Here is a 19076-nt window from a genome sequence, read left to right as displayed (position 1 = left end):
TAAGTTTGTTTAGGACTAGAGACAGTAGAGTCTGTTATAGTGTGTAGTGGAAAGGATATGGGGCTTAGAGGCCAGAGACTCCAGTTTTGACACTGAATAGCTGAGTATTCTTCTACCTGCAGTTGTGGGTTTGAGTCCTAGATTTGTCCTTTGCTTGCTGTGTTACCTTACGCATGAGATCTTATGAGATGAGAAATTTCATGCTCAAAACCTATATAATTAGAGGACAGCTAGTCACTAAATAACCAAGGGTTGATCATCCCTTTAGTGCCTCTTTGAAAGTTGAGATAAACTCTCTAAGGAATTGGTCAAGAATAGAGACACAATTAAAATAGGAGATAGCTCTGAAGAGTGTGACCCCTGGCAGCAGAGAAAAGAGCCAGGAAAGTTAAAATTTGGCTGTGCCTCAGTTTCCTTATCTGCACAATCCTGGTGTTTATCTGGCTGGTACCATATAAACATCCCTGACTCAGAAAAATGAGTCTTCTGGCTCCAAGTCTATTAGTCTATCCACTGCACCATCTACCTACCAGACCATGTGAAGTCATAAGACCTGGATTCAAATCCCCAGTCTTCCCTTTTGTGTCTGTTTCCTCGATTGCAGAATGAGGACCCTGGACTAAATGAATTTTCTCTGCTCAAAGTGGGACTCTGTGATATCAGCCCTGGGAAGGGAAGCTCAGAATGGCATTGGTGAGGCACCTAATGTGGGAGAGCCTCCATTCATTGATTCTTCATGATACTGAAAGGCAGGGCCCCCATGGAGGTCCTGAACTGACCAATAGTCATTCACCTTTCTGGAGCATCGCCAGCCCATTTTTGATTTTCAATCACATTTTTCAGATGACATTATTTGCTTCTTTCTTTTTAATCATTTCTTTTCTTTTTTCTTTCTTTCTTTTTTTTTTTGTTATGAGTCACAGCTTGTTCATACCACCATCCCCCTCTCTGTTGTCCTCTCACTAATACTGAACTTTCATTTTTCAGAGATTATAATGTCCATAACTAGCAGCCATGGAATGATACTGATAGAATATTAGTATTTAAAATATGAGCCTTGATTTTAGGAGTTTGAAGTCAATTTGGGAGTTCTGCAATTTTCCAAAGGCAATCTTGCTCACTTTCTTGCTCCCATTTAATGCCCAGCCCAATGTGTCCATTTGCTATGGGAGATGGAGGATGATCTTGGTGTGGTGTAAATAATTGATAAGGCTCTAATCACACAATCATAGATTGGGAGCTGGAAGGGCCTTAGATATCATTGAATCCAACCTTCTTATTTTTCAGATGAGGAAATGGGGACCTAGGCAGAATGAATTGATTTGCCTCAGGTGTTAAATAGGAGAGATGGAATATGACCCAGGCTGGCTCATTCTGAACTTAATACTTAAGCATTCCATTGCCCTCCCCCATTGTCTTCTCCATCCTTTTCACCAAACATGGTATTTAATAATTATTTGTTGATTGAATCTGTATAATGGGAGCATTAGATTAGATTGATCTCTAAAAATATTTACAGGGGCTGCTAGATGGCATAGTGGATAGAGCACTAGCCCTGAACTCAAGAGGACCAGAGTTCAAATCTGGATTCAGACAGTTAACACTTCCAGGCTGTGTGACCCTGGGCAAGTCACTTAACCCCAATTGCCTCAGCAAGAATAAAATGAAATAAAATAAATAAATAAACAAACAAACAAATAAAGAAATAAATAAATATATCTTTGCTGTTACTGAGGATTAAAATTTCTTTAAACCATGATATTTATATCTGGTTGAACAAATGTATTAAGAGGATTATTGTAGAGAAACCAGGAGAAACAACGAAGTTACCCGCAGCTTTTTAAATGAAGAGAGAATTCCATGTCTATGAAATGAGTCATTGCATAGCTTTATGGGGCTGTGGGAGATAAGTAAAAGAGAAGGAGGGATGTTACCTGTGAGCTATAACGAAAGCTGGGAGAGCTCAATCTTGAGAGCTTTTCCAATGTGATCTCTTTGTGGCTCAAGTCCCCAGCTCTAATTAACCTTAGGAGCATCATTTTATAGCATGACATGTAAAGTTAGAAGAGATTTCAGAGACCAATTGGTCCAAACCCTTCAGTGACTTGCCCTAAGTCCCACAGGGGCTAAGCCCCAGGGGTAAGATTTGAAGCCAGGTTCTCTAACTTTCAGAACCAAGAACGGTTCCATTGTTCTACACTGTCTGGTGTTAGGAGTAATCACAGAGAACAAGCTCTAAAGTACAAAAATTTCTCCTTCCTGGATTTCAGTTCCTTTCATGATGTCATCTGCTGGTCAATGCAATTACTGCAGCCATATTCTGGGGATAGATATTCACCCATTGGAGTGTATGGGTGGTTGGAGGACCTCTGATCCCTTTCCAGCCCTGTTTATCTATCTTTGGTGTCCTTCACCCGACTTCCACCTGTGGCTCCAAGAAACTGTAAGATGCACAGCAGCCATGTACTGGTAAAATTTTCTCAGCAGATGAGCTGAACCAGGTCAAGGGCAAGTTTAAAAACCTGCTTATTGATGAATTAGAGTGGGTTGTCTGGCTCAAGCAAGGGAAGATTTCTCCTGGTAGAATGGGCTGATGGGAACCACGAAGGTGGCTGAAGCAGGTGCTGTGGAGCATGTGGAGCTTGGTCAGACTTCAGAGACTCCAAGGTCATCCATTGCATCTTCAGCCCAGCCATCTTGACCTCCATCTTGCCATGGGACTTGGAGACTCTGGAAGAGGGAGTGAGACTGACAACTTTGAGCAACTCTGATTCATTTAAAGTCAATTTACATATAAATCAAGACACCATCCTATGATGTCATTGATTTCCTTTGAAAATGAAGAATGGATAATTATATATTTAGAATCATCAATCTCACAGATGACAATAAACTCAAGAGGCCTCTGCTTTTTGTCAGGTAAGTTTTTCTTATTTGTCTATTTGAGAGATGAGGCAACTGAACCTCAGGATAATTAAATTGCCAGTTGATAGAAATGAGGAGAACCCCATCTCTAGACTATTAGTATAGAACTCTTTTCATCACACAAAGCTCTTATAAAAGAGCAAGAAGTCGGGGGGCAGCTAGGTGGCCCAAAGGATAAATCACCAGCCTTGGAGTCAAGAGGAACTGTGTTCAAGTCCAACCTTAGACATTTGATGCTTACTAGCTGTGTGACTCTGAACGAGTCACCTAATTCCCATTGCCTTGCCAAAAAAAAAAAAAAAAAAAAAAAAAGGCAACAAATTTAAAATGATGGGTTTTATTCTTTGTTAACAAAGGAACTTTAAAAACTGTTGAATAGTTTCATTTCTCTTCTTTTCAAGTCTCCAGTGCTGGGTGATAGGACTTGGAACAGGAAGGGATGTTAAAGATCACCTAGTCAACTGCCTCCTCCCCATTTAATGAATGAGGAAACTGAGGCCATTGAGACTTGCCTAAAGTCCCAAAGTAATCCATACCAGGCCAGTCCAAGGGAATCAGCATTTATTAAGGTCAGACTTTCTAGTAAACACTGTGCTAGAAGATATGAAGAATAAAAAATAATCCCAACTCTCAAGGCATTTGCATTCTGCCTAGGGAATGGAAGTCTAAACATATAAGTCCATGCATAACAATTCGAGAAGGGCAAATGCATATCAGCTAAGATTATAAAGAAGTCTTCCAAGAATTGGTGACACATGAACTGAGCCTTAGAATGAAAATTGGTGACACATGAACTGAGCCTTAGAATGAATACTGAAAACCCAAGAGGCAGAAGGGAAGAGGGACCATATTCCAGAAACATGGAAGGGCATGTGCAATAAAGAGCCACTGAAATTTCCTACTATCAGATTTATGCTTTAGGGAAAGTATTCTGGTGATTGTGTGCAATTTGGATTTGAGAAAGGGAAAGACTGGGAGCAAGAAGACTAACCGGGAGTAATTGTTGTAACAGTCTAGGCAAGAGGCAATGGTATTCCACAGTATGGTGGTGACCATGCACAGAGAGCAGGAAGTCAATAAAAAGAACATCATGGATGTAGAAAGTTGGAAACTAAGTAGATCTGCTAGTAAATAGCAAAGTTAGTGTTCCATCTTAAGCTTTCTGTCTCTAGAGCTAGGGCTCTTTCCTTTCTTGGACGTTGTCATTCATTTAGAAGTTGATTTGCTTATGGATCTCATGTTCATCAAAGCATAATGAAAAAGCAAACATTGAAGAAAAGCCAAAAGACAGGATTTGTGTCTGGTAGCATATGCTGCATTGTACCCATAATCCCCACTATTCTACCGAGAGGAGGAAGTCCTGTTTGTTTTCTTATCAGTTCTCCAAGATTATTCAATTCATCAATATTACAATTCATCATAGTTTGGCTATTTAAAAAATTCTTTTGTTTGCACTATTGTAGTTGTGTGTATTGTTTGTTTTATACTACTTTTTTATTTGCTGTCATATCATATAAATTGTAGGTTCCTCGGAAATCTTTTTTTAATCATTTCATATAGAGCTAAAATATTCTACTCTACTATATATCACATTTTGTTCAGCCATTTCCAAATTGAAGGGCATCCATTTTTCCTCCACTTTTTGGCTGTCACAGAGATTACTACTATAAATATTTTGGTATATATAGGACCTTCTGTCATGAAGTATTTTAACTTAGTATTGAGATTCTCTGGGTCAAAGACATAAATAATTTTGTTACTTTACTTGCATGAATCCAAATTGATTTCTAGAATTTGTACTGCCGAGTTCTCATATTTTTCCCCATTGGAGTTTGAAATATCACGTTTCATATCATGTTAGACATAACGATTATAACTTATTCTGTATAGAATTAAGATAAAATGAAATTTAATAGAGATAATTTGGCTTCCAAAAAATCAGCTTCACAAATACAACATGGGTCAGATATGATTCCATCTCAATTAAAGTGGGAAGTTTGAGCAATTCTGTACTCAATTAAAAATCAGCAGTATATTTTGACAGTCCAAACAGCTTCATTAAAAGATGCTCTGTATCCAGAAAAAGAAGCATGAGGATTCTCTATTCTCCATCCAAACGAGTTCACAGTTAAGCAAAAACACCCAAGAAAATATCTGTCAGACAGCATAAACAACATTTTGCCCAAGTAGTGTCCCACCTCTGCCAACAGGAGGGGGAGTGTTTCATTTCTTTGGGGCCACTCTTGGTATTTCAGTTACTCAGAGCTGGATTTCTTTTTCATGATATTTTCATTTATATTGTCACTTATTCTTTGGGTTCTGTTTTTTTTTCCCCCACTTCGTATCTTCCCAATTTTCCTTGAATTCCATTTATTTATCATTTCTTGAAGTACAATGCTATTCTATTACATTCATAAAACATATTTTGTTTAGCCAAACTTCAGAAGGTATCAATGGATTCTCTGGTTCTAGTTCTTTGCTACCCTCAAATGAGCAACTATGGATGCTTCCGCACTGAAGGCAATTAATAAATGTTTTTGACTGGCATGTGTATGTATATATATATATATGTATATACATACACACATATATATGTGTATGTATGTATACACACATATATATGTATGTATATATATGTGTGTACATATATTTATGCTTACAAATGCATGCATATACATATATGTATATACTTTTATACCTCTGATCTCTTTGGGATAGATGCTCAGTTTAGTCTGAGATATCTGAGAAGATGTTAAGTATCAAAGACTAGACAAAAGATTTTCAGGTCAATCCTCAAGTAATTTTATCCATTTAAACATCTAAATCCCTGAGCATCTGTTTAATCTACTAGACATGTATTCCTAAAGTGCAGATCTAGTTGTATCATTCTTTTCATTCATAATCTTCGACTTCCTGTTACCTGTGGAATAATTGAGATTTTCCTGTATTTTTGTGTTACTCAATTGAATACCTGCCAGATGCAATTAACTGAAGGGTGTATGATCTGACTTTATATAGTACAAACATTATCACCCACATTTTATTGCTAAAGATGCTGAGATTTTGAGATACTAAATGATTTACCCATCAACACAAGAGCACATAAGTGGCTAATGATAGGATTTGAATTCAGGTCTTCTAATTTCAATAGCAAAACTTTCTTCTATATCACATGCTGCTTTCTAGGAAGATCCTGTTGACTGTTGCTGGTTAGATCATTCTAGAGATAAAAAGAGTTTATATCAATACAAGCAAATTGACTCGATAAAATAGATAATTGGGTTCATTCTGGCAATTGGTTATTTGGAAAATGAGGATAAATGAACAGTTGTTTGAGCACAATTATTTCTGATTTCCTCATCTACTTTTTTCTTGTCCTTTTTTACTTTGATTATCTTGCTTGTTGGTTTAAACCAGCACTGAATGATACTTGATGATAACTGCTTTATATTATAGACAGAAATCTAAAAGTGAAAATTCCCCTTTTAGTTCTACCTTTTAAAAAAATTATTTCTCTTGGTACTCGGACTTTTTTGTTATCCCACATGATTTTTTTTTGTTTAATATAACTTTTTTATTACAGCTTTTTATTGACAGAACATATGCATAGGTAATTTTTTACAACATTGTTCCTTGTATTCACTTTTGTTCCAACTTTTCCCTTCCCTCTCTCCACCCCCTCCCCTAGATGGCAGGCAGTCTCATACATGTTAAACATGTTAAAGTATATCTTAGATACAATCTATGTGTGCAGATCTGTACAGTTCTCTTGTTGCACAAGAAAAATCGGATTCAGAAGGTAAAAATAACCTGCGAAGAAAAACAAAAATGCAAGTAGTCCACATTCATTTCCCAATGTTCCTTCCCTGCGTGTAGCTGATTCTGTCCATCATTGATCAATTGGAACTGGATTAGCTCTTCTCTTTGTTGAAGATATCCACTTCCATCAGAATATATCTTCATACAGTATCATTGTTGAAGTGTATAATGATCTCCTGGTTCTGCTCATTTCACTCAGCATCAGTTGATGTAAGTCTCTCCAAGCCTCTCTGTATTCCTCCTGTTTGTCATTTCTTACAGAACAATAATATTCCATAACATTCATATACCATAATTTACCCAACCATTCTCCAATCAATGGGCATCCATTCATTTTCCAGTTTCTGGCCACTACAAAAAGGGCTGCCACAAACATTTTGACACATACAGGTCCCTTTCTCTTCTTTAGTATTTCTTTGGGATATAAGCCCAGTAGTAATACTGCTTATGCCACATGAATTTTGTTATTTTGTTTCAGTAAAAGATTCCCTTGGTACTTTGATAAAGCACTAAAGTTGTAAATTAACTGTGGTAGCCTTATCATTTTTTATTTTATTGGTATGTCCTAGACATGAACATTAAAAATATCTTCAGCTATTTAAGTTGTTACTTATTTCCTTCAGGAGTATTTTGTAATTTTACCTATCACAGGTATTTAGTATGCTTTGGTATATTGACTCCCAAATATTTTATGAATTTTTTGTTCATTTGCATGGGATAGTTGGATTTAATGGGTTCTTTTTTTTTTAAGAATTTGATCTTATTTTTATTACTAACTTCTGTTTATATATCATAAGCATTCCTGAATATATCCTCCTAAATAACAAAGTTTTAAAGAGGAAGGAAAAAAAAGCAGTTCAATAAAAATAAACAACACATCAACCATATCTAGAAGTATACATAGCATTCCACATCTATAGTTCCTTATTTCTTCAAATAAGGGAGGGAGAGTTTTTTAGCTCTTCTCTGGACTAAGCTAGTCATTATAACTTAACTATTCAGTTCTCAGCATCCTTTTTTGGGGAGGCTTCTCTTTCTTTACATTATTATTGTCATAATGTGCTCACGATATACACATATACATGCACATTTTATTTATGTGTTTGTGGGTATATATGCATACCCATATATGTATGTATATATAATCTCTTCCCTCCCCCAGTTCTATAAAAATAGTAAATATTTAATTAACTCAAAGATTAAAAAAAAAACTTTCACTACATTATCTCATTTGATCCTTCCAACAATCATGTGCTGTTGGTGGTATGAGCAATATTCCCATTTTACAGATGAGATGATTCAGAGAGACTATGCGAGCTACCTAAGACCACTTAACTAGGAAGTGCCAGAGTCTGGGGTTGAATTTAGCAGTTTTCTGACTCAAAATCAGATGTCCTTTCTACTACATCCTATTGCTCCTCATCAATATTTTCCTTCTTTCTGAAAAGAAATGTCATCGTGTAAATCCAAATTCATTCATTCATTCCTAATATAGTTATTCAACACTTCCTCCATGTCAGGCAGTATATTAAGTGCTGGAGATATAAAGACAAAAATAAACAGTTCTTGTTTTCAAGGAGTCTTCATTTTATGGGACAGAAACATTGTATATATTATTTCTGAAGCCAAATCTCATTCTCCCTAGAAGATAGGACAAGGTCATTTACTTGATGATAAAGAAACCATATCCTTTGGTGATTCCATATGCAACAGGTAGAAAGAAAGAAACATGAGAGTATCAGCCTGGTCCTTCTAGATGTACTTGTGTCATTTCTATTGGGCAGCCATTGTGCACAAATTCTGGAATAAGGAAGACTCATCTGTCTGAGGTCATATCCAGCCTCAGACACTTACTGTGTGTTACTTCACCCTGATTGCCTCAGTTTCCTCATCTGTAAAATGAGCTGTAGAAAACCTCCAGTATTTCTGCCAAGAAAACCTCAAATGGGATCATGAAGAGTCAGACAGGATGGAACATCATCTCTCATTGTGTCCAATCCTTAGTTATAAACTGTGTAGTTAATAATGTCAAAGTGAAACTCTTACTAGTATTTTCTTTTCCTTATTCTTTCAAAATAAAAAAAAAAGCCAAGACCAATCCCCAACAATTTATTTGTAAAAGTAATCTTTGGCACAAAGATGGGCAGGAAAATTATGTTTTTGGTACAAAATATTGCATTTATCCTAAGTGGGCTTCTATATAGACATATTGTCTTCTCTGACAAAATAGAAGCACTTTGAAGCAAAGGCTGTTCGTCCTATTTCTCTGAATCCTCAGATATTGGTTCAATTCCTAGAATGCTGTTGTTGGTCAGTTGTTTCAATCACATTTGACTCTTTGTGATCCCATTTGGGGTTTTCTTGGCAAATATACTGAAGTAGTTTTTCATTTCTTCCTTCAGCTTATTTTACAGATGAGAAAACTGAGGCAAAGAGGTATAAATGCCCAGGATCTCATATACAGTAAGGGTCTGAGTTCAGATTTGAACTCACAAAGATGATTTTTCCTGAATCTAGTACTGGTGCTCTGTGCACCATGGCACCACCTAGCTGTTCCTCCTAGAATGCAGTAGTTGCTTAATACATGCTTGTTTATCAAAAGTGTGGTCTCCCTGATTCCAGTCATTCTCTGTTCAATTCTTTCTCCAAACAGGTGCCAGGAGGATTACCCTAAAATGAGTTGGAACTTGTTCCCCTGCTGGAAAATCTTTGTTCACTCCTTCTTTTCCTCTAAGATAAAATTTAAGATCTTCAGCCTGGAATTTTAAAGCCTTTGCCCAATCTCCTTCATACCTTTCCAGGACCATTTCAAAAATACACACATACACATCCTCTGTTTCAGTCACACGCCCTCTCTGCTCAAATCCATCTTGATGGATTCCTGGCTTCTTCCTCCCTCCCTCCCTTCCTCCCTTCCTTCCTCCCCTCCCTCCCTTCCTTCCTTCCTTCCTTCCTTCCTTCCTTCCTTCCTTCCTTCCTTCCTTCCTTCCTTCCTTCCTTCCTTCCTTCCTTCCTTCCTTCCTTCCTTCCTTCCTTCCTCTTCCTTCCTTTCTTCCTTTCTTTCTTTCTTTCTTTCTTTCTTTCTTTCTTTCTTTCTTTCTTTCTTTCTTTCTTTCTTTCTTTCTTTCTTTCTTTCTTTCTTTCTTTCTTTCTTTCTTTCTTTCTTTCTTTCTTTCTTTCTTTCTTTCTTTCTTTCTTTCTTTTTTCTTTCTCCTGAGGCTGGGGTTAAGTGACTTGCCCAGGGTCACACAGCTAGGAAGTGTTAAACTCACATTTGAACTCAGGTCCTCCTGAATTCAGGCCTGGTGCTCTATCCACTGCGCCACCTAGCTGCCCCAATTCCTGGCTACTTTCAAAGACAAATTCAGGTGTTAGCTTCTTTGTGGGGGTCTTCCAGATTCCCCCAATTATCAGTGTTATTTTATTCCCCAAATTAATCCTATCTTGCATCTATTTTAATTAACTTATATAAGTATGTCTCATATCCCGGTTGAAATGTAAGCTCTAAAAGGGCAGGGACTGATCTGTTTTTGTCTTTATATTCTCAGGACTTATCACACTGTCCAGCCCATAGTTGGTGCTCAGTAAATATTTGCTGTACTGTATTCTGTCATACTGTTTGCCTTTTTTTTCCTTCCAGCTGTAAGCAAATTGGCCAACTGGTGGAGCTGTGAAACGAGTAGGAACAGAGTAAGAGGGATAAGTGTATTCTTTGCCACTAGGTGGTGACAGCTGATAAAAAATCAGCTTTTAGTCCATTCCCTGTTAAACAGACTTGAGTAGGATCATTTTTAGCAGCCCCAGGGAATAGTGCTTTCTTTTTTTTAAGAGAGCAATATTTTATCTGATTTATTTTATTCACTTTGAATTTGTTTCTTTATCTAGTATAAACTCTGTGGAGAAACTTTCATGAAAGATAACTTGTTCATTGTGTATGAATATGCCTAGAAAGCATATTATCTTACTGAACAGCTTCACACACTCCTAATATTTAGGTTTGCAGATTTGGACAGTCACTGAGTCCTACAGTGTCCTTCCTCAGATGAAGCTGCCCAAGGAGGATAGAGACATCAGCATTCTGCTGCTCACACGGATAGCTGTTAGCCTTGTCCTTGCATAGAAGGTTGAAACTGGAAGGGTTTTGGAGCCCATTTGACAGAAGGAAACTGAGGTTGTGATTTTCCTTGGAGTTACAAAACTAACAGATATTGGTGGAAAATAATTGCCTTTATTTATGTAGCACTTTTAGGTATGCAAAGTCGATTTATTTCCTATAAGGCAGGTTTATTGTCATTTCCAGTTTTCAAATGGGGAAACTGAGGCTGAGAAAGAAGTAAGATCATATAGAGAGTAAGCAACAAGCTGAATTTTTTTTTTGGCAATTGGGGTTAAGTGCCTTGCCCAGGGTCACACAGCCAGGAAGTGTTAAGTGTCTTAGATCAGATTTGAACTCAGGTCTTCCTGACTTTAGGGCTGGTGCTCTATCTACTGCACCACCTGGCTGCCCCCTAGCAAACTGAATTTCAAACTGAGAAAAGTTAATTCCCAATTTAGTGCTCCTTTTCACTATACTAGACTGCCCTTTCAAAATGAGACTTGGATGTTAGGTGATAGTTATATAATCAAATGTTGGGCACATTTTAAAAAGCCTTTTTTGCTTGGCAGAACCTGGGAGGAAAGAAGAAAGGAAGACTGGAAGGAAAGAAGGAGGAAAGGAAAGAAAGAAGGAAGATTGAAAGGAAGGAAAAATGAATGGGTGAATGAAAGAAACGAAAGGAGGAACAAGAGAAGAAAGGAAGGAAGAAAGAAAGGAAGGAAGGAAGGGAGGGAGGGAGGGAGGAAGACTGGAAGGAAGGAAGGTGGAAAAGAAGGAAAGAAGGAAGAATGAAAGGAAAGAAAGATGGATAAGTGAATGAAAGAAATGAAAGGAGGAAGAAGAGAAGAAAGGAAGGAAGAAGGAAGGAAGGAAGAAGGAAGGAAGGAAGGAAAGAAGGAAGGAAGGAAGGAAGGAAGGAAGGAAGGAAGGAGGGAAGGAAGGAAGGAAGGAAGGAAGGAAGGAAGGAAGGAAGGAAGGAAGGAAGGAAGGAAGAAGGAAGGAAGAAGGAAGGAAGGAAGAAGGAAGGAAGGAAGGAAGGAAGGAAGGAAGGGAGGAAGGAAGGGAGGGAGGGAGGGAGGAAGGAAACCAGCATTTATATAGCGTCTATTATGTGCCAGGTATTGTGCTATGTGCTTTACAAATATTATCTTCTTTGGTCTCCATAATAATACTGGGAAATAGATGCCATTAATATTCCCACTTTACCATTGAGGAACTGAGGCAAAAGTTAAGTGTCTTACTCAGGGTCACAAAGCTAATAAATGTCTGAGGTTGCATTTGAACTCGTCTTCCTGACCCTTGACTTGGCACTCTGTCTACTGTGTTATCTAGCTGCCTAGCTAACTCAGAGTCAGCTCTATGCTATGAAATGAATCCCTGGAAAAGGACTTCAACACCATATTATTATTCTGGGTCCCAGTTTCTTCATCTATAAAATGGAGGAAGAAGAATCATTGATATATACACAGATCTCAAAATAAAGCAAACAGTCCAGGTCTATGGGGAAAAGAAGTAAAACATGAATATTTATGTGCAAGATCCCAGTGTTTTAATGATAATAAAAATGTATTTTTCATGCTGGCCTCAATAACAATACTTACATAGGAGTCAGTAATTCAGAATATATCATTGAACAAATGTAAGTCTACCAAAATCATTGCAAAATAAACTGGTCTGATTTGTAAATTATTAGGAAAAAATGGCCATATGATCATAGCCTAAAATGAGAGAGAGAGAGAGAGAGAGAGAGAGAGAGAGAGAGAGAGAGAGAGAGAGAGGAAGAGAGAGAGAGAGAGAGAGAGAGAGAGAGAGAGAGAGAGAGAGAGAGAGAGAGAGAGAGACAGAGACAGAGACAGAGAGAGAGGAAGAGGAGAGAGAGAGAGAGAGAGAGAGAGAGAGAGAGAGAGAGAGAGAGAGAGAGAGAGAGAGAGGAGAGAGAGAGAGAGAGAGAGAGAGAGAGAGAGAGAGAGAGAGAGAGAGAGAGAGAGAGAGAGGAAGAGGAGAGAGAGATAGAGAGAGAGACAGAGACAGAGACAGAGACAGAGACAGAGACAGAGAGAGATCTGTCATTTTTTTCCTAATGCTTCTCAAACTAGGGAATACAATAATGAAAGCCCTAGATGGCAGAATCTTGGAGTTTCCACAATTGAAAGTACCTGATTTTAGCTCAGAGAAGATCCTATATGGGACATTCTTATCCCTGATCCATAGAGCAAAGCTTCATCTTTGAGATTCTAGGGGTACCCCTGGGGGCTCAAGGATATCTTTGTCTAATTTGATTAGCTTGAGCCCCCATTCCTGTATTCTCACAAATATCAGTCACTAGTTTTAATATTTTCCTTAAATCACTGATGACCTTCAATGAGATCATCAGTAAGGTAGACATCCCACTATCATTTGACCAACTAGCACCATTGAGCTTTTAAAGAAAAGGTTTTGTTGAGAAAATATAGCAAAACTAGAATTGAGCCAAGCTCTTTGCCATTTTAGCCTCCAGGGAAAATGGGCTCAAATTTGAAACAGTTGCTACAGTCACCCCATCAAGTTCATTTACAAGGGTGGCTTTGCCCCTCAGAAAACAGTATCTCAGTATCTTTAAGGTGCTACTAGTGATTAATTTTTGTGGCTGAACTTCTGCTCGTCTGACCTTTCAGAGCTGATGAGGTTATAATTATCCCCAAAATTCTTTCACCTAAAAGCAGGAAATTGTTTTTTTCAAAAGCAAAGATTAAAAAAAAAAAACAGAGGTTTGTATTTCCAGACGTTATTATGATTCTCAGAGTTACATGTCTTCTTTATTTCAGATCTTCTTAGATTCTTTTGAATATACACCCAATTCTGACTCAGTGGCCAATGAAGGACCTATTTCTTTTCCACAAAAATAGTCATAGCTACGGGGTAGCCATGTGGCGCAGTGGATAGAGTACCAGCCCTGAAGTCAGGATAACCTGAGTTCAAATATGACTTCAGACACTTAACACTTCCTAGATGTGTGATCCTAGGCAAGTCACTTAACCCCAATTGCCTCAGGAAAAAAAAAATCATAGTTATGTGTGATTGCATTGTCTGAACAAAGTGTTTGTGCTCAGAAGGCTTGAGTTTGTCCCATCCCCCATGATGCAGATTTAGACTTGTTAGAAACTCTGTTCATTCATTTTTCAATGATGACTAATTGTTTGTGATCCTATTTGGGGTTTTTTTGGCAAAGATTCTAGAGTGGTTTGCCATTTCCTTCTCCAGCTCACTTTCCAGATGGGGAAACTGAGGCAAACAGGGATTAAGGGTCACCCAGCTAGTAAATATCTGAGGCCGCATTTGAACTCAGGAATATTCAGGCCTTACCTGGATACTCTATCATCCTTTTATTTTACAGCTAAGCAACCAGTGGCCAACTTCCTAATTGCAGCTTGCTTCTGGCCAACCTTTTTGTATATGTAAAGGCATGGCTGCTGGTGAGTGATGTCCTAATTTTTCCTGTGCAGAGAAAGATCCTAGAGGGTGACTCATGCCCTGTGTACATGCCCTCTCTCTCCCTGTGTACCAATTCAAGAAGATTAGGACTTTCCTAACCTAGAAAGGTCAGTGAGGCTGCTTAACATGATGACTAAAGTCCTGGACTTGAAATCAGAAAGAAAGATTCAAATCCCATTTCTAATCCTTATCAGCTTTATGAACTGAAGACTGATCATCTAATTTCCCTAAACCTCAGTGCATTCATCTGTAAAATGGAGTGAGGGGAAACCCCAGGACCAGTCAGCTCTGGTAGAGTAATAGACTGACAGAGGATACTTGGATGCAAAGGACAGGGAGGGCTATCTTCAGGTCATGATGGGGATGAAGTTGCCTATCTCAAGGAAGATGTCCCTTAGAAGTCATCACCTGACTTCTCCATCCTAATCATATATATATATATATATATATATATATATATATATATATATATATATATATATATATATATATATATATATGTGTGTATATATATATATATATATATATATATATATGTGTGTATATATATATATATATATTTTTTTTTCCCCCAAAACATATACCTTGGTAATTTTCAGTGATTCCTGATGAATATACTAAATTGGAATTCAAGAAACAAGGTTTTAGATAACACTGGAGCACTAATTTACTAAGACAAATCCTTTAACATCACTAAAATATGCAGAGTCATAATTAGGATGGAGCTTTTTGTTGTGGCAAGAAACTGGAACTGAGTGGATGCCCATCTATTGGAGAATGGCTGAATAAATTATGGTCTATGAATGGTATGGAAAATTATTGTTTTGTGAGAAATGACCAGCAGGATGATTTCAGAAAGGCCTGGAGAGACTGACATGAACTGATGCTTATAAAACCTTGTTTTCCACATTTTTTCCCTCCCTCTCCTAGATGGCAAGTGATCCAATATATGTTCAACATGTACAATTCTTCTATACATATTTCCACAAATATGTTGCACAAGAAAAATCAGATCAAAAAGGGAAAAAAATGAGAAAGAAAATAAAATGCAAGTAAGCAACAACAAAAAGAGTGAAGTACTATATTATGGTCCACAATCAGTTCCCACAGTCCTCTCTCTGGGTGTATTTGGCTCTCTTCATCACAAGATCATTGGAACTGGCATCCATCATCTCATTGTTGGAAAGAGTCACATTCATCAGAATTGATCATCATATAATCTTGTTATTGCCATGTATAATGATCTCCTGGTTCTGTTCATCAGTTCGTGTCAGTCTCTCCAGGCCTTTTTGAAATCATCCTGCTGGTCATTTCTCACAGAACAATAATTTTCCATACCATTCATAGACCATAATTTATTCAGCCATTCTCCAATAGATGGGCATCCACTCAGTTCCAGTTTCTTGCCACAACAAAAATCTCCATCCTAATTATGACTCTGCATATTTTAGTGATTCCTGATGAATATACTAAATTGGAATTCAAGAAACAAGGTTTTAGATAACACTGGAGCACTAATTTACTAAGACAAATCCTTTAACATCTCTTAATTGGACCTCAGTTTGCTCATCTGCAAAACTATGGGACTAGACCAGACTTCCATCATCAGCTTCAGATTTGTAGGCTGACAATGTTGTACTGGCCAAGACGAGCATGATTCCTTCATTAAGAAATATACTGACTTCGAGGATCAAATAGTTTCGCCAGCCAATTGGAAATTGGATGGCAGCAACGCTAGTAGGTGGAGAAGAGGGGGAAGGCATTCTGGGGGAGGCAGACAGCACGGGACAGAAAGAGATTCAGAAAGCAGCCTGGGATGGTTTGCAGATGTTTACAAGAATGACCTTACTAGAAGCAAAGGTTGTTGGTTAGGATGTCGTGGGAGATAAGGGAGGAGAGGTCAGCTGAGGCTAGACCATCTGGGTTTTTCTATTATGCAAATTCATTTACTAGAGCATTAATAATAACAACTGAGTTAAAACTTCAGGGCTTCCAGGACAGTTGACATATATAGAGCCAGATTTTTTTATGATTATTAAGAAAGTAGAAGAGGAGGACAGGTGGTGAGGTAGAGGGAAAACTAGAAATTCTATCACAAATCTTGTCAGTGATCCTGATATGTCACTTCAACTTTGAACCTCAGTTTCCTTATCTATAAAATAGGGATGATAATTAGCACTCACTCTATGGGTTGCTGTGAATCACTCCCATATGAAATGAAATGGGGAAATTCTACAGATCCCTTGGCAGGAAAGGGTCCTTTCTTGAGCTGAAAACATTCAATGTTTGTTGCAGAGAGAACAATACAATGGGCTGACCACATTGTTGGAACTCATGGGGTTTTTTAATGGATCATTTTATGGAGAAATCATACAAGGCAAGTATGGACACTCTCAAGATATCTCTGAAGAACTTGGGAATCAATTGTGAGATGTGGAAGACGGGCACTGGGAGGACCGGCATGGCATGCCCACATTAAAGAAAGTGCTGTGCTCCGTGAGCCAAGGTGGTCTGCAGTAACTTAAAAGAAATATAAAATGAGCAAATTTAGAGATTTCTCCATTTTAAATGTTCATATGCACTATTTGTATCCAGTCTGTGGTAGAGCTTTCCAAGTTCATATTGATGTGATCAGCTACAGTCAGACACGCTATATTTTGATCCCAATATAGCGATGTCATTTTGGACCCCCTGAGGAAAAAAGACAACATATTAATGCATATATATATATGTTATGTATATGTTTATATATATGTGTACATACATATCATTGTAGTTCTGCATTAAGTGTTATATAATTGCAGACATATCATCACTTCAGTATTATTATCAAATATCTTTCCATTGTTCCCCCTCCTTGGGACTACAGAACCCTCCATTTCAACTAAAACCAACTGACAGTGACAATACTTGACAAAAGCCACAGCATCCTATGCTTACAGTGTCCCAATTCTTTAACACATGGAGAAAGAGTGCTTCCTCAACTGTCTATCTGCCAGGATCAAAGCTAGGCCCTGCCTTCAATGTGATTTCCAATGGATTTGGGTTTTTTGTTTGTTTGTTTGTTTTTTCATTTATACAATCTTACTTGTGGTTCTTTCTCTCCTTGTTCTGCTTTCTCCATACAACTATTCATACACTTGTTTTAAGATGCTCTGAACTTCATAGCACCACAGATTCAGAACTAAAGGGTCTGGGTTTGATGGCATATTCCTGTAATTCCTGTTCTCACGAAGACTGAGGTTGATGGATTTTTAGAGTTTGGGAGTTCTGAGATGCAGTGGATTAAAGCAATTAAGCCAAACTAAATTTGGTATCATTTTGGCAAGACTCTGGGAATAAAGGTTATCACGTTGCTTAAGGAGGTTGAGCTAATCTGCTTCAGAAAGAAATTAAAGTAAGATTAAGAAAGATTAAATAAATTGTTCCATGATGATAAGAACAGGATCAGTCCTTTGAGTAATCATTGCATCCTGGGTGAAAAAGAGAGACCCAGGAAAGGAAGGAAGAAAGGAATGAAGGAACAAAGAAATGAAGGAATGAAGAAAAGAGAAAGACAAAAAAAGAGAGACAGAAGTGGGTAGAGGGGACTGGAGGGACAGAAGGAAGGAGATGGAAAAGGAGAATGGAAGGAGGGAAGAAAGAAGTAAACAGAGAGAAGGAAGATAAGTAGGAAGGAAGGAGCTAAAACAAACTTTAGAGGCCATCTAGTCCAAATGCCTTATTTTACAGAATAGGAAACTTAGATGCAGAGAGATCAAATGACTTTTTCAAAGTTGCACAAACTCTTAATGAGACGAGATGAAAAGCAAACATAAATTGTCATCATATCTACATAAAACAAGTAGAAAGTGACACAGATTTAAATTTTTTTGCTATAATTTTTTATCTCTTTTATTTAAAAAGTAATCATTTTGTTTCTCCTATGTGATACTATTGAAAAGAAGCCTAGGAGGAAGGCCTTCAGAGTTTGGGGCAGCTTCCCTCTAATAGATGTGCGGTTAGACACAGATACTTATTTCCCAGGAGGAGAAGTTCCACATACAGCACTCACTTTATGATCCAACTGCCCCCAGTGCACCGGCTGCACCTCTCATATGTTGGTCCATGTCCCACTTTTGTGTCTTTGCCAAGATTACTTTCCTTGAGTGGGAGGCTCTTCCTCATCACCTTAACTTACTGGACTTTCTGGCTTCTTTCAAGATGCGGCTCAAGTGCCATTTTGTACATGAAGTCCTTCCTGTTCTCACTCACTTCCCCTTCCAGTCCTTCTTTCCCTCTCTCCTCAAACACCTTAAATTCATGTTGTATGTATTCCATATATTCATATGTAATGAGTATACCCTGGCTCTTTCTGAGAGCTAGGTAGCTACATTGAACCACAGTGTTTGAAAGGAGGCTCACAGGATAGAACCTAGGATATTGAATCCAGAAGACCTGATTTGAAATCTGGACTCACATATTTATAGGGGGGGTGACTATAGGCTAATCATTTAACCTCCGTCTCCCTCCGTTTCCACATCTGTAAAATGGGGATAATAGTAGCATCTACCTCCCAGGATTGTTAAAGAGATGATATTTATAAAGTGTTTTACAAACCTTAAAGCTCTATGTAGAAGCTTATTATTCTCGATGAGGAAACTGGTTAGAAAACTAGAAACAATTACGGAATGTTGCCACATGAGATACAATATCTCCATTCGAACTCTCCCAGAAGTGAGTTCAGCTTCTCCAGGGAGAATAGGGAGGCGCTGTCCCAGGTGCT

The sequence above is a fragment of the Sminthopsis crassicaudata genome, chromosome 2 (assembly GCF_048593235.1).
Source record: "Sminthopsis crassicaudata isolate SCR6 chromosome 2, ASM4859323v1, whole genome shotgun sequence".
In the NCBI taxonomy this organism is placed as follows: domain Eukaryota; kingdom Metazoa; phylum Chordata; class Mammalia; order Dasyuromorphia; family Dasyuridae; genus Sminthopsis; species Sminthopsis crassicaudata.
This window is presented reverse-complemented; position numbering follows the sequence as displayed.